This window comes from Cuculus canorus, chromosome 13 (assembly GCF_017976375.1).
Source record: "Cuculus canorus isolate bCucCan1 chromosome 13, bCucCan1.pri, whole genome shotgun sequence".
Taxonomy (NCBI): domain Eukaryota; kingdom Metazoa; phylum Chordata; class Aves; order Cuculiformes; family Cuculidae; genus Cuculus; species Cuculus canorus.
The window spans coordinates 12,724,943-12,741,573 of record NC_071413.1 but is presented as its reverse complement, the minus strand read 5'-3'; the positions used below and the strand labels follow the sequence as shown (position 1 = coordinate 12,741,573).

General features: G+C 36.3%; 1 long non-coding RNA gene across 14 annotated transcripts in view; it reads left to right on the top strand.

Moving 5' to 3' along the window:
- The window catches only part of LOC128853483 (uncharacterized), a 273,663-nt gene that overhangs the window by 145,748 nt on the left and 111,284 nt on the right, over positions 1 to 16,631 (top strand). For 12 of the 14 annotated variants that reach the window (XR_008452039.1, XR_008452033.1, XR_008452034.1 and 9 more), the window contains one exon: positions 12,761 to 12,844. This is a non-coding gene — a long non-coding RNA (uncharacterized LOC128853483). Of the gene's footprint in view, positions 1 to 7,134; positions 7,319 to 12,760; positions 12,845 to 16,631 lie in introns of those variants that run through there. The other 2 variants (XR_008452040.1, XR_008452036.1) reach the window with 1 other exon arrangement.

The following is a 16,631-nucleotide window of genomic DNA, read 5'->3' as shown; positions in this document are numbered from 1 at the left end:
GGTAGGTACTCATAGAGATAAAAATGTTTTGATTATGCAATACAATTTTCTGTAGCATGTCTAAAGCTGTCTAACTACACGAAGAATAATCACGTGATACAGGTTTTTTCTGAGGAAATATTAACTTTAAGCTGGGATCACCAACTTCCCAGAATTCTCATGAAAACATAATGAAGTTAATATTAAATAGAAGGATTGTGCAAACTTTTGGTTTTACAATATATGCCGAAATGTCCTTGGTTTGATAAAGTTTTGTTTATGATCAATGAATTATTCACCTTGAAAACCAAATTATGATTCATATCTCATTAAGAATTTGAAGAAATCGTTTGTTTAGAAAATCAGAAAGCTGCTTTATGTGCTGCATGGTGTTAAAATTTTAGCACAATACATATCCAGAACTAACACATGGAATTGAAACTGGCAGGATGTGGGAAAGTTTCAGTTATGACACAAGTATTACCAAACTTCAGACTGTCTGGGAAATCTACACGTTTAAATTGTGTAAATTTAAAGCATGGAAAATTCTTTTTTTCATTCTCTGTGATGTTTCATTCATTAATGTAGACTTAGGCAGCTGAACTTAAAATGTAAGCATGTGGAGTATTGTTATTTATTTATTTTCAATATTTATTTACTTATAAGACAACAATAAATACATTCATAAAGAAAAACAGCTGGAAATGTGAACAAGTTGCTTTTGTTAAAGAAGACTCACAATTGCGCAAGTTCAGAGTTTATATTTCACTAGTGGTTATAACCATCTCTGTGACACTTCACCTACATAAAATCTTACCAGGTAACAGACCTGAGGAAAGATATTAAGTAAACCACAATAGTAATGAAAGTATCTCTGTATAAATCCAGAGCACAAAATTATTTGGCTCTATGATATATGTATATGAATCTTAACATGTGTTTTTTTTCTTTTCTGATCAGAAAGTAAGGATTATTTTAAAAAGCTCCATGTTGGAGAGGGAACAGGTAAATTTACATGAAGTATTATTTGTGAATAATCCCCGATAGAATGGGAATATTTTCATGTGCCAGTGACCTGAGATCTACAATGCTGTACGTTTTAAATTTTAGAGGAGAAACACAGCCTGAAGATTGTCTGGGATGGATAGATAGTAGTTAATTTGATAGCCTAGGCATTCACTGCGTGATATCTAACAACCTTTTCTGACAAAATAATTTTATTACAATGATAGATGAATGACCATTCTGGTGTTATCAATGGATGACAGAAAATTGCTTATGCTCTAGAATAGTGATGTAACAGAATTATTGTCTAAAAATCAATGCAACATTTGTGGCAAAATTTGACTTTTTTATACAGAAACGTATACTTGTCTTTAAATCTTCACTGAAGAGTCCACAAGCAGATTTTATGTAGTCTTCTGGCCTGGCTACATCTAATCTTCTCAGAATAATTCTTGAGTGGTAATAATGCATGGACTACAGGATGAGCAGTTGAAAATCGTAGTGTAAAGTCTGACTGTGTCAAGTGAGTTGCATTTTATTTGGTAGTTCAAAATTTGTCTGTCTAGAAAAATGTATTCCTGTTTTCCTGGTGGAAGAAACACTTCTCTCTTTTGTTCTCTTCATTTACTCATAGAGAAGTTAACAATTAGTTACTTATTTTAGGTAAAGCCTCACAAGTGGAGGATAATATAATTCAAATTGATTCCGGGGTATTAACTTATTAACAGTAATGTTAAGAATAACAGAATTTTATAGTTGGTTAGCTTTCATGAAATTTTCTTGGTTTTCTGATGTATAACTTGACATTAAACCCTCCAACTTAAAGGAGTTTAACAAAGAACTTTTGACAAAAATTCTGTTTTCTGGTTCAGTGAGTTCACTGCTGTTCATTTAAACTCCACATGCTTTACTTGGCTTTTACATTTCGTAACTCTTTGTGGCTTGTATGATTCAGACTGATTCACCTTGATATTGACATTACAGAGTTCAATGACTTCTGAATGGTTTGTGTCACCACTTAAAAATAATATAGCTCTGAGAATTTAGAGTGATCTTTGTCCTCTGGTTTGCTTAATATCGTGGGTTTATGTTTTTCTTATTTGTTCAGAACTATTTGTACTTTGCATTATTAATCTATAACTAAATGTTGCCCTCTGTGCTCATCCCGCTGACGATATTTGGAACCAGACCAAAGCTATTTTCCTTAGAATTGTGCAAAGCATTTATGACAGTATTTAATGTGAGTTGCTTCTTCACTTACAATCATCTTTTGGAATCATGTCAGAAGGGGGCAAAATTAGCACAGAGAAGTATTAGTACCTACACTGCTTCTGTGTTTTTACAGACAGAAGCCTTGGATATCCTGCCTGTAGAAAACCTTAAATTAAATGCTATTTGTCTTTTACTGTAGCAATGCATCGAACAGAGAATATATGTACTGTCACTTGAACAATTACAATTTGAAATGAGCTATGGTCATTCGCTATCTGAACTCATGTAAATATCAACCAGAATTGGTAAGGAAGTATCCTATGACAAGGAACTGGTAAGAAAATTAACCCCAAGACACTGTGTCATCTCCAGGCTGTCTCTGTCTTTGCCTCCTCCAACATCTCTCAGAGAGGGCACTTTAGTGTGATCATGCAGACCAGAGCACATTGCTTTTTAGAGAGCTGTCAGTGAGACTGGCTAGAGAGAGGAAAAGTCCTTTTTCCAGTGAGAGCTTCTAATCTTTGCTCAGAGTCACTGCTAGAGTCCGAGTTGGGCATAATTGGGGTGAGAGTTTTGGCCCCTAACTGTATGAAGGATTTCAAGCTCAGAAGTTGTTTGCAAGTTTGTACCGTATTAACCTAAAAAGAAATTAACCAAGTGTAATGCCATAAGAAAGCTTTTGTTTGGGCTAAAACTTCAGATTTAGATGTTGTCTGCTGTTCTGAAATGCTGTATGAATGAAAAAAAATTTCTTACTCATCGCAGGTAGACTCAGTCTGAGTTCCTCGTCAGTCTTGTGACGTATGGACTGCACAGCTTCTGTGCCTCTACTGCTGCTGTAGCCTGTGCCTCGTTAAAAGCAGCCTTAAATGAAAGAGTTATAAGATGAATATTTGTGGAGAAGTAGAGATCTAGATGATAAAAAATACATTATTCTTAATGAGCATGTAACAGTTTGATGTTAGTCATATAATGTGTTTTTCCTTCACTTTTTCACTATAGCACAGTGTGACAGATGGTATAAAACAGAGCACCTCAGCATCCTAAAAAAATTAATCCAGTTATGAACATCTGGAAGCACAGAATGCTGATAAATAGAGGCTGTGTGCAGAGTTTTCAAACAAATTGGGGGGCGGAAAGTGTGTGTGGGACTCTTGTATGAAGTCTGCTTCATTTGGTTGAAACTATGCCACTTTATTGGTAAACCTTTTAACCCAGGCACAATTTCAACTGCCATCGAACACAGGTTTTTTTACTAATCTGTATAACTTAATCTTTAAAAGCACTCCATTCATCTCAAGAGAAGAGTGGAAACTCTGATGCCACAGTTCAGATATCCGTCTCAGAAATTAAATATAACTGTATATTAATCTAATGATGTTAAATTTAATTAAGTTGGAGATTTGCATCATAGATTCTAAGTTATGAAGAAAATATTTTGAAGTGTAAAGGGGGTATGATGAATGTATCAAAATCCTCAAGACCTTAGCTGGCATCTTTAAAAGAATGGATTCCTGCTAAATGGCACGTACAGCACCACAGATTTACAAAAGCATAAGGGAAAAAAAACAACCCAGTTTCTTTTCCTCTCATTCTTAAGAAGTTGTCTCTCCTTCTTACTTACAGGATGCGTAAGTAAGGTTTAGTTCTGAAATCCATCAAAGAGATCAGTTTAGAATTTTTTAAGGACCTTTTCTTGATGTCTGGCAAAATGTATCCTTAAGCAACTATTCACCAGTGTGTACGCATCAGGTCAAATCTCTTAGTATTACAAAACATGTTATAAATAGTAACTTATATTTCAGCAGCAGAATAAAGAAATTACTCCAAAAATGGGGGAGGAGGGACAGGGATGGACAGACAGACTGTGCTAAAAGACAGCAAAGTTTTAATTGGTACTTTTAATTGTAAAGTTTTCAATGCAAGTCTGCAAATTGCATCAGCCATAAAACAGAGAATTACACAGAATCTATCTCAAGAATAAGAGCTATTTTAGATCAACTTATGACAGATTTTTAAATTAATTACATGCATAAATAAGTGCGGGATAGGGCACGAACCCAAGATGGCTGTGTCATATTGTGATTTTGTATTCTCTGCTGACCTAGACCAAGTAAATTTCCATCTAGCTACAATTCTAGTAACCATTTTTTCTCTTTTTAAAGCAAATGCAGCATAATTCCACTAGAAGAAATAAACTATATTTGACTTTCATAAATATAATTCAGAATATGGCTCATTATATAATAATGCAATAAACAGCACGAAGATGAATCGGTACGCCTTAAAAATATTGCAAAATAAATGAGTTTGCAACCAGAGATCGGTGCCATAAATTTTACTGCAAATAGGGCCTTTTCAGTTAATTTCAGTTCCCTGAAACGGTTAATTTCTAATGATTTTATTAACGATGCAATAAACTAATAAAAACGGAAGCTTGTACTGCTTCCTAGACGAGGCCTTCATAACTTGTTTAGAGCCCTTTAGTTCTGCTGTTGTTTCTATGTAAGGATCAATACCGCAGGCGGCAATTATGTGTTGTTGGTTTTTGGCTAAAATTCCCACACATCTGGGATAAACAGATATTCTATTCGAACTTCCTCTGTTAACTCCACCAGTTTCCATGGAATGACACTCTCTATGCTTGTTAAGTAAATGATTGTTATAAGACTATGGAGACATGGTCGATCAAATTAACCCCTTTTGTCCGGCCTCCAAAATGGTTCCCTTCATTTGCCTAAATTCAGCTGCTTTGGGGAATTTTTTCAAGCTTGAAGGACTCTCTGGATTCATCACATTAGCAAACTGTAACCTGAGAAGGGGGTCTTTGGAGCAGCAGGACTCCTTTGGCCCCCAATTGTTTTGCTAATCAAGATTATTGCCACTATTGAGATGTGGAAAGATAGCCTAGCTGACAAAATTTGTCAGCTTCCCATGAAATAGTTCTGTCAGTTTAGTCAGGGTGCCGGCTAATATTAACATATAAATGAAGTCTCTCCCCCTCACCCCTTAATAGATGCAGAGAAAATATAAACACACACACAAAAAACCCTTCTGTGCTTAAATCAAACAAGCTTCTTTTCTCAGCTCTAGCCCATGTCCCTGGAAATCCTGTGAGTAGTGGAGCTAAAGGGAGGGGGGGAGGGAAGTAGAATTTGCACAAAACTACTTTTAAGCCATAAAGCAGCAAAGCTCCACTCCCCTGCTGATAGCAACAGGAGATTGATTACGCCTGCAAAAGTACAAATGGTTGCCTGAATGCAAGTGGCAGACCTCCAAAGCAGTATGTTCTATGTGCTGGTTTTACATTTTATAGCAGAGGGCTTGGATACAAAGTGAAAAAAGTGGAACAGGGGGTATGAAAGAGTTATCTCTGCCCAGAGGTCAAACCTATGAGAACTGCCGCTGCCAGTTGGAGTCTGACCACAGAAAGACATGGGGGAACCAGCCTTGGGGCTGCCATCGTCCCCTACTCTGCTGACCCAATCCCCCAGCACCTGGTTTTTGCCTTTCACTCTGTTTTCTCATAATCAGAATACATATTGTATTTTCCGGCTGACCTACAAGGTGATATAATCTAATGCTCTTCCACTCACTTCCACGAATTTTGCATTATTTTGTCAAAGGCAAATGCTTTGCATCATTCTGTCGGCAACTCTTTCAAACCCCAGCTGTACCAAACCATTAAAAAGTAATTCAAACTGCACTCATTTTAATTGTAAATGGATCTACTGAAAGTTCTCTTAATCTTTTAGCCTGATTTAAATATAAATAAATTAATATCTAGTGATATTTGTAATCTGCGAGTCAGCAATATTGGCCTTTTGCTACTAAATTAGCTCTTGAATGGCAACTATGCAGCAGCTTTTTGTAGTTAGTGTACGCATCAGAGATGACTCTTCTAGCAAGTTCAATAGGCTTTGCAAAGCATAGCTTTAAATAGAAGAAATCCTTCAATCATGATTTGTTCTTGCTTTATGAGAAACAATCAGATTATTCCTTTGTGCTGAACTGTGACAATACTCTAAAGCATGAATGAAAACTAGGATATATGTTCCCCGAGTGGATTACATCAGCCTTCTTGTTCATTAGGCTAACATGAAAAATAGATTTAATGTGTAAAATATCTGTCACTGAAGAGAATATTAAGGAAATTACTTGGAAGCAGTTTGTGGGAACTTCAGAGATAATGAGTTAATGACAAAGCACGGTATTTGTTAAGTAGTTCAAAGCAGATCATTCCTAAAGAGTTCCAGGCAAGTAGCTGAGCTCCCTACTTCAGGACTTTCAGAAGTTGTTAAGCAGAGTTGATTTCAACTTCTCCAAAAACGTTGTATAAAATACTGCCCCGAATGTGGAGCTCAAGAAGCGTAATCCAAACAGAACCATTGTTACTTATCATCTGAGTTTAATGGTACATGCACTGTTCCTGCTCATACCTTTGATCTGAACTTCAGTTTTCAATATTCTGAGAAACTTAATTAAGATGTATTAGACCTACTTTCTCAATTGAGAAAAAAAAACCTAGGAGCCGCAATATTAAGTGTTGTTGTCAACAGGATAGAGTTGTTAATAATAATGATAATAATTATTAAATTTTCTTAAGTTTAAAGTCACAGTCTGCTTAAAAGTTCAGGTCTCGGAATCTTTGTGAATTTCTGGGCATATAAGCATCAAATTTAAAAGTTTTTAGACAGCTTTAAATAGTTGAAGAAGTAATATTGACATTTAGAGGTCAATCTTCTACTAAACAGCAGTCTTTAGGTCAGTGTTATCCAGAACTCACATAAAGTCCCCAGGAGTAGGTGAGATACACTTGACCATGTGTGTTAAAACCCCAATTTACTCTGTGTGACTTTTTCTCATATTTGTTTCTGGTCACACTCCTTTGTTTTGCATCTACAGGACTTGTCAGGCATATAGTTCCACTAAGGAAAAGAAGTCCTATCCAAAGGGACGAGTGTGGAGCTTTCCTCCACTGTGGCAATCACCCAGCTTGCAAACTTGCGTTGGAAGAGGAGCCGAGTGGTGCCTATAATGGAGTCCTTCATACCTCAGTGAGAACAGCTGCCTCACACTTCAGTGCACACAAACAAAACACCTGCTTAAACACAGAAAAACAGTAAGCAATGAGACAGCCCATATATTGAGTGTAGTTTAAACTTCTCTTTTAACTTTTTTTGAAATATTTTAACAATTTCTGCATTTTGAACACTGAAAAATTGTGAGGTTTTGTTTGTAGAAACCTGGTTTTTCTTCTCTTTTTGTGGAACGTGAAAAACCACTGCTAATATTTTTCTTCTCCTATTTAGTAAAGATAAATCTGTATAAGTTTGGTTTCAACAAGCATCTTGCAAGTTTGACTACCAGCTTTTAGACCTACCTCAACCTATACTGCATCGCTTGAATACAAGCAGCCTTTCATTCTTACCTTTCCTTTTACAAAATATTAGATAGACACCGAATACTGCCTCATTTGGTATTTTTCTCTTATATGTTGTAGATACATGGGTGTATTTCTTGCACAGAGTGACTGTAGATCTTCATCCATGTTATTGAAGGGGTTTATAGTTTAATTTCAAGGGTGTAGCAACAATATTTGTAAGGAAACCGGCATTTTAATGTTTTAATTTCAAGCTGTACTTTTGAGTGTATCAGGCTGGGAGACAGAAATGGCTTTTCAGCAATGGCAAAGGGATAAGTAACTCCACTGAAAATGAGTATGTAATGCTAATTAAAAGACGATGAACTTATATCTCAAGACTACCAATAACTTATTGTAACTCCTCATTTCTGAGATCTGTTTCACACAGATTGATCTTCATTTATGATACATTGCCATCATTTTCAGCTGAGATGCCCATCAGTGCAGGGAAGCTCTCCATACTGGTCAGGCTCTGTAGTTCATGTCAACGGCTGTTGTCATATGGTAGCTGTTATCATCTGGTCTTTGTGATACAAATTTACCACCTCCACCAGTACATAACGAGCCTGACTGATACCATAAACCCCCATAGTGCCAACAACAATAATTGTCATTTTATTTGGAAGTTGCAGAAGAGAGATTAAACACTCAGTGTTTAAATTTTAAATGAAATTTTCTCTTACCGTTACGGGTGGTCTCCTCCCCAAACATTGGTAGGACAGCATAGTAACACTACCCAATGCTATTGCCTGAACTATGAGTTAAAAAAAATGCCTTCAGTGCTGTCGACCTTTTAATGTTCTAAGACGAGTAAGCATGTAGCACATATATCAATCAAAATAAGTTTGAACTTCCTTTTTTTATTCTTAGTCTTGCCCTGAATTTTATTGGACTGACTAACTCTAAATAATAGGCATAACTGTTTTATTTAACCAAGGGAAACGAGTGGGAACAAGTTCTGACTGACAATGGCTCTCTGCTGGAACCCAGAGAAGCAAATGCAAGCAATGCAGTAAGGAAGATCAAACTTGTTACACTGCTGATATTCTAAGAGTTTGAACTCAGACTCCCTGCTGGCCTCAATTTTACAATGATAATCATTTCCTAAAATGTCTTCATTTTGTAAATGAAGCTGTACCTCCCTCTGAAGCAGGGGTTTGCAAAGATTAAATCATTTACATTTCAAAGTGTTCATTTTTTGCCAGTGTGAGAAATACTCCAGCAGGAAAATGAGTGCTCCTTTTAATTTTTGAAAGCTGGGGGAGCATTCATAGTGAAAATAATCACAGCCTATTACAGCAGCCTTGCTTGCCTATCATCACTTCAAAAGGATGAGCCTATCTTTTTCCCCCACCCAGCAGTGAATAACTACTTAAATGAGTGATGGCTTATTAATACTATGACTCAGCCACTTCTCGATAAGGAGAACAATAAGGGGTCAAAGCTTGAGCATCCCTTACAGGAATTAATGAGAACATGTTGCTGGTAATTTGGTCTTTTGGAGATTACATTTAAATTAAAAGGTTCTTGTGTCAGGCTTAATGGTGTGACCAATGTCGCCACTATTTGAAACCCAGAGACAACATTTTTGTCCTTTCCACCTGTATAGTATTGACTTTATCAAGGTTGCCTTGGGTGTTGGACACCATTTAAAGGAAAAAAATCAGAGAAACTGAAAAAATAAAACTTTAAGGAAGTTCTCCAAAAATAACACTAAAAAACTGCACATATTTAAGGTCTCAAATTAAACACTCGGGCATACTGTTGTTTTCAGAGTCAGGATATACTATTACAAAAACAATGAAATGCACGTATCTGGGATGTGTTACATTAACGTTTCTGTATAAGACCTGGAACCGATTCATTTTCAAAGAACACTTACTCTGAAGTTGTGTGCTATTCCCTTTTCACCAGGCAGAGGTGACAGTGTTTGTGCACGTGCATGGGCCTTTTCTTTGGTTTCTCATCCTTCTTGCTATTAAAGACTTAGGTCCTGGAATGTCTGGGTTTATTCTTATCTTTTATTTCTATATTTTGTTATCAATATTGAAATCGTTCTTGACACTTTAAAACAAAGGCATAAAATACAACAGTGAAATCAAGATTATTTAAAGGAATTAACACCACTTATGTTGTATATTTTATTAATTACAGCAGGGGAATCTAACCTACTTCTTTCTGTTATCGTTTTATTTTTGTAGTTATATAAATACTGTATGTAATATCTTTTCCTCTTTGAAGCCAATGCAATGATGATCCAGAGAGGATTACAAATATGGAAGTGTTCATTGTGCTAACTAGTTCAGAGTTTTCTTACGCAAACATGCATTGCATTTTCAAGGCACTTTGATAGGTATGAATCAACTATTTATAAACATTACCAACATAGTTCCAAGGGAAACTATAGAAAGTTCCATTCAGCTGTTTTCTCATAGGGCAGCAGTGATAAAAATGGAGAAAAAAAATTCTAGATTACTATAAGAACAGGAAAATTATAAGCCTAAGATTGTTTTATCGGTCTTGAGATGCCATTTCTGATGTATGTAGAAGTCATATAATAATTTTCCTTTGTTTTATTTTTCTTCTTTCAAGATGATATTGATAGATTTTTTTGGAGAACTATAAATCTTAAAAGATCTGAACCCAGTACAGTGCTATAAGACAAGTAAATATGGTTGTGTTGACATTAGTTGAAAAACTTCTAAAAAAATTAATGGAAGAATATTCTTATACAATACCAAACCAGAGATAATTTTCTGTATGCCAGCCAAGAAAGATTTAGATTTGCACTGGAAAATAGAACAACAGGTTCTAATGCAAGTAGACAAAATATTGAATAAAGCCCCAGGGGACCCTCCTGATTAAGCACTGATTCGACATTTGCCCAGTTCTTGGAGAACCTGATAAAAACGTCATGAGCAATAGTGTGATCAAATTAGGAATTCAGAAGTTGGAAGGAGGCTAAGTCCATATGTTAGTATCATGATGGCAAGTGACACTGAATTGTTTAACTCCTTCCCTTGTCTCTGTAGGTACACTAAAATGTATTGGAAAGGCACATGCTGCAAATGATCTGTTCTATAGCCTGTTCCTCTATTTGTCATTAAAAGAGAGTTTCTGGGTAGCTGAGATCATTTCTTGTCCTCTGTTCACTAGACTGACAAGATCTCTTGATTTTATCAAGAGATAAAATCTTTGCTGACATCTGCAGAATGTTCAAAATATACCAGCTGAGCAATTACAGGAGCTCTAAGCCTTGTAGGCTCTTAAGGAATTAAAAGCCATCCAGATCCTTTATGACAACCCTTGTTTGGGCCCCAGTGACAGTTTCTGTCCTTTATTAATGGTCATTTAACCATTGATTACTCTGTGCCTACTTATGATACAACAGGCTTGTACGTATGGCTTGCCAAAGGCAATGAAATCTTGTACCATTCTGAAACATAAAACATGACTTCTCCATAATCAGCAGAATATTTCATGACTTGAAGTCTTAAATGGCCTCTCTTTGCTATGCAATAGCTTTTAAAAAGGAATGTGATGCAGAGCAATCAGGAAGAGCAATAAAAAGAGGGGATGACTGGGGAGGCCAGTTTAGTCTGTGCCAAGGAGAAAGGCTGGCAGCCCCCAGTACCGGGCACTGGGAAACTGGAGCTGCCTGGAACTGCTGCCAGCCAGAGCCTCACTATGGCTTGATGCAGAGGACAGTTGCTTTGTGACCAGTGACTTACTTGTTGCTGAGAAAAGTGGCAACAAGCCGAGTAAAAACTCTTTTTGTCCTTTACTCCCAACAGGGGACTTTGTAGTTGTTTGTCCTCTGCCTGGGCTTAGTCCAGTCTAAGTCCCCATATACAATTAAAATAGATTTTGCTACTGTGTGTGTTTCTTAGGAAATGGTACTCCAATTGCTGTTATTATTCAATATTTTATTTAATGTTTTGGTCTGATTTCAATGCTTCATTTTCTTGGGAATTGTTTTTTTGTCTTTTAATCAATACTCATTTCTCAATATCAGCACTCCTTTAAATAATTTTGATAGTTTATGTTACATAAAAGAGATATCATTTATAGATACTAATGTCTATGAGTAACCATCTCTCCTTAATGTAAATTCCAAAACATTTCATGATCAAAAATTTGAAATGCATGGGTTTACCACTTAATAAAAATACTAGCTACACAGCATTATATCTCGTAGATAAATTACATCCCTTTAGAAATGTTATCATAGTTTCCTATCATTGTTGTATTTATGCCATAGTAGCCTTGGGCTTTTATTTGCGATATTTAAAAAATTATTATTCTTCTTATTTGCTTCTAAGGTACTTGCATGTAATAGACTTAATAGTACCAGAAAATCAATCTGAGTTATTTATCTGTAGTTATTGTAAGTTTTTGTTCTATTTTCTGCAGTTTGGATCTCTTGTAAGAAGGTTGTACGTTGCCTTGTCCCAAAGGCCACTGTTCTTAGATGAACACAACAGGTGAATGGCAGGCAGAGTCTCACAGTTATTCATACTGAGTAGTAGTTCTCCAGTAGAGTATTTCTATGTAATTCAGTGGAACATTCCAGGAAGTAAGTGGCTGTACCACACAGTTTAACAACTAATTTGCTTTAGCTACCTTTTTTTCCTGGCAAATCTATGTTTTATAGAGCAATATTAAGAATCATTTCAGAAAATGTCTTTCATCAGAAAATATCATCTCATTAAAAACAGAAAGGTTCATAATCCTCTTAGTTTCCTTAAAAATAAATCTTTCCTGTACAAAGGTAATTGTATCCAGATTACGGAGATCGGTCTAAGTAAGAAAGTTGCCTCTGCAGTATAATACAAAATGTTAGGATTATCCTCTCCTGTGTGAAGGCATGTTTTCAATGTCTGTTTCAGTAAATTATCTCTACAATATATTATGATTTCTGCAATAATTCTACATTACCTCTACATAATTACAGAAATTACAGTTTAATAACTTAATAGAAGTAGAGAGAGTTGATACCGGAGGTATCTAGGAGGTGGCTAGAGTATTCACCTGGGATCTGCAAGTAGGGAGAGTGCTGCCACATGTGTCTGATTAGCACAGATTGGATACATATTTTTTCATTAAAATCTTAAACTTTTCCCTTTTCTTCTTGTGCAGGTATAAGGGTGGAACCGGTTGGATGTGAGACTTGAGGGAAAAGAAAGTGGCGCTCAATTCTGCTTTTTAAAATGTATCCTAATTGTGAGTATCTTCAATAGATGTTTCTTTCCTGTAATTCTAATAGATCAAGTAGCCTTATTTTCCTATGTAGTATCATTACCATGCACCAATAAGATAAGATGTATTGCTTTTTCTTAGGGGGTGAGCACTCTGAATCTAATCCAGATCACTTAACAGAACACTTTCATTATCAGAAAAGGTATTAGTCTTACTTAAAGTCAAGTTTGGACACGTTTTCATTATTGTAGCTCTCAAAACGCTTTGTGTTTAGTCAAGATTGGTTCTTTCCTAATGATATTAGAAGTAGCATGGTTCCCAAAAACGTGGTTTATTATTTCTGTTCTGAGTGACTACGAAAGGCTGAGATATTTTCTGTTGAGTTATTTAGACTTTGTATCTCATAAGTCCTGATCCCTCAACTGAAACATTTAATGGGCAAACGTCTGGAAGTGGTGTTTTTTTTTAAACAAAGCATTAGTTAAATGTATGTAGTCTAGAATGAAGTGTGCTTTTGCTGGATTCAGTAGGCATCCCAGTCTGACCTCGGATACTTTAAAAAAAATGCAATGTAAAGCACTTTGAGAGCAAAGCCAAGCTTAAAGAGGATTAATGTAGGCTCCATCTCCCTTGAGGTAAAGTTTTTTTCATAACAGATTTTATTTACCTTAATATAAAGAGAAATGCAACGTACTCTTAGTTGCCATCTGATAGTGAACAATCTTCTGGAACACACATCCAGTTTGATTGTGAGACACTTAGTCCAGGTGGAATTTCTCCAACTTGCTAGAGTTAAATTGTTGCCAGGATTGTGTCCTGAGTATAAATAGAGGAAAGAGATAGTCCTGCTGGAGACTTGATTCTCAAAAAGGTTTTTTTAAACAAATGGCTTTTCTGAGAAATTGAGCAAAATGCTTCAAGATAAAAGAATGTTAAATATAGCTAGAAGTAAGAGAGCCGTATGTTCAAAGCGCATCAGCTTTGAAACCATGCACTTAACCCTGGGACTCAACAAGATTTCACATTTTAAATAAAAATTTTAACTTCCTGAAAAGATAAAGTTCGTTCATCTTAAGGGTAGTCTAGAAAGAAATGAAGGAGCATATAATCCATGGAGAAGCCTTTCACTAAGATAAGCATCTTTTACATTAGGAAAAAAAATAATATAATGCGTAAAAATGAAATGGGTCATATCCCTTCCTAAAGAACTCCGTTGTTACATTCATACATCAAAGCAGGAGTAAGGTTATTTTCTGAAAGGTTTTTTTGGCTAACAAGTACATTATCTTCCAAAACCATTGCCAGCAACATAAAATCTTAGTTCAATGGGAAAGAAATGCACCATTTCAGCACTCCTACTTGAAACATTATACAGAGTGCAGGCTGTTCTAAGTTCAATGCAAATGTTACATAAATATAGCCATTAGAAATCTGGTCCATGAGAAGGAGTTTATTTGGTTGCTTCTAAATGATACTGATAACTGTTGGCATTTGTGTGTAACACAGCGTACGTGTTTTTGTGCAACAGTCATCTATGTTCAATTGAACTGATCTTATTTCTTACACAAGCTGAGCTTTCATCCGGGAATAAGTTTTCCAGCAACACAAGGGCAGATCAGGAAATGTGTAAAATGGATCAGTGCCCAAAAGACTAAGTTATGCATCTATTCTTGCGAAAACATGAGGACATATATTCTTAAAAAGAAAGGCATAGATTGTGGAAGGATGCAAGTTCATTTAAACATGCATATTGAGCTGTATCATCTATACAACTCCTCATTATGTTACTGACTGTAGCAGGTAGGTTCTTTCTTTAAGGTAGCTACCTAAATATACATAAACAAGCAATTGAATTTCACTTAGCTGAGCATACAAGCATATTTATTCGACTATGAAGTCAGCTTTGACTTGTTGTACTATCATATCTTTTTTTAAAAATTTATGGGTGTATTAACTTACAGGGAAAAATAAGGGAAGGTGAAATAAAGTGAAATGGTTTTAATTTTATTTCAAATATATTGAAATGAAGAATTTGAGAGTATAAAATACTAAACAACCTCATAACTTTCTAGATAGAACTTACTCAAAATGATGTCAGATAAAAGTAATCAAAATGTAATCTAATTGTTTAGAATGGCTGTTGTCTTGAACATGAAGTAGACTACCTTGGCTGCATTAATGTGTATTACAGAATATATGACAATCTGATGAGTGGTAAATGTTACTATTGTTCCTTTTGCACCTCTCCTTTGTGTCAAACTGACATATTTTTCTACGGGTTAAAAATATAATGCAAAAATAGAAAGTGAGAGAATATGTAATGCTATACTCAAATAAATGACAAAATAATGATAACTCTGAAGAACCATTGAGATAACACTGTATATCAGACGGAAACCATCCAAACTAAATCCAAACCATCAAGAACTCTTTCTGCAGGAGCATTCTCTTATGAGTGTAGACATAACAGAGACAGTGTGCTAGAGGCACCTAGAACGAGATAGTATATAAATATATGCTACTAGTACATTTTCAGACTCTTAGTTCTTATTCAGACTCAGGAACTCCTTCTTCATATGAATAAAATAGACATAAGTGTTCATATGAAGCTTTTACATTTGTAAACTGCATTAGATACTGTTGCCGATAACAACGGACTGGACTCTGTGAAGAGCCAGTACCTGGTGCTGTTGTGTCTTAGGCTCTGTGTTCCTGTGAACCCTGTTTGGTCCATTCGGGTTCCAAACTCTCAGCTTCTCTCCATCTCTGAGGACCTTTCAGGGACAGTGAGTTCCATTGGAATAGGGTGGCCATAAGCTAATCACCTTCCCTGGTTGCAAGATCTCAACTGACAGCAAGACCTCAACTCTAGATATGAGGAAAGCAGACTTAGGGACCTGCTTAGTAAGGTCCCCTGGGAAAAAGCTTTTGAAGGCACAGGGGTCCATCAGTGCTGGTCACTTTTTAAGTACCTCCTAAGAGCACAGGACCAGGGAAATCCAAAATGCTGTAAGTCAAGCAGGCAAGGCAGAAGGCCAACCTGACTGAGCAGGGATCTTCTACTCAAACTGAGGCAAAAAAGGATAGTGTATGGCCCGTAGAAACAAGGACAGCTGACATGGGAGGACTACAGGGATGTTGTTTGCCATAGTAGGGCAGAAATTTGTGTTGTCAAGGCTCAATGAGAGTTGAAGTTGGCCAGCACTGTGAAGCATAATAAAATGGGCTTTTTAAAATATGTTAATAACAAAAGGCAGGCAAGAAATAACATTGGCCCATAACTTGATGAGCATGGACACCTCATAAACAGGGATACAGACAAAGCAGAGACATTTAGTGCTTTTTTTGCCTCTCTCTTCATTACTGATGGTGGGCTTGCCCCCTCACCCCCTGAGTCCTGGGCTAGAGGAACCAGACTGTGCAAATGATAAATCAACACTGAGCTTGTGCAGGATTTGCTGCTCCAGCTGGAATCCTGTAAGTCGGTGGGGCCCGAGAGGATTCATCCAAGGCTACTTAAAGAGCTGTCTAATGTCATAGCGAGACCTCTCTCAATGATTTTTCAATGCTTTTGAGAATCTGGAGGGGTAACAGTTGACTGGAAGCTGGCAAATGTTGTCCCAATCTTCAAGAAGGGCAACAGGGATGACTACGGTAACTACAGGCCTGGTAAGGTTACGGAGAAGATTATTCTGGGAGCTAGTGAAAAACGCCTGAAAGAAAAAAGACCTAGTGGCTTAAAAGTTCCCTTAAAAGAAGGGAACACACATTTCATTGTCTTATTAAGAGCAAAAGTGCTACTTTTCAATAA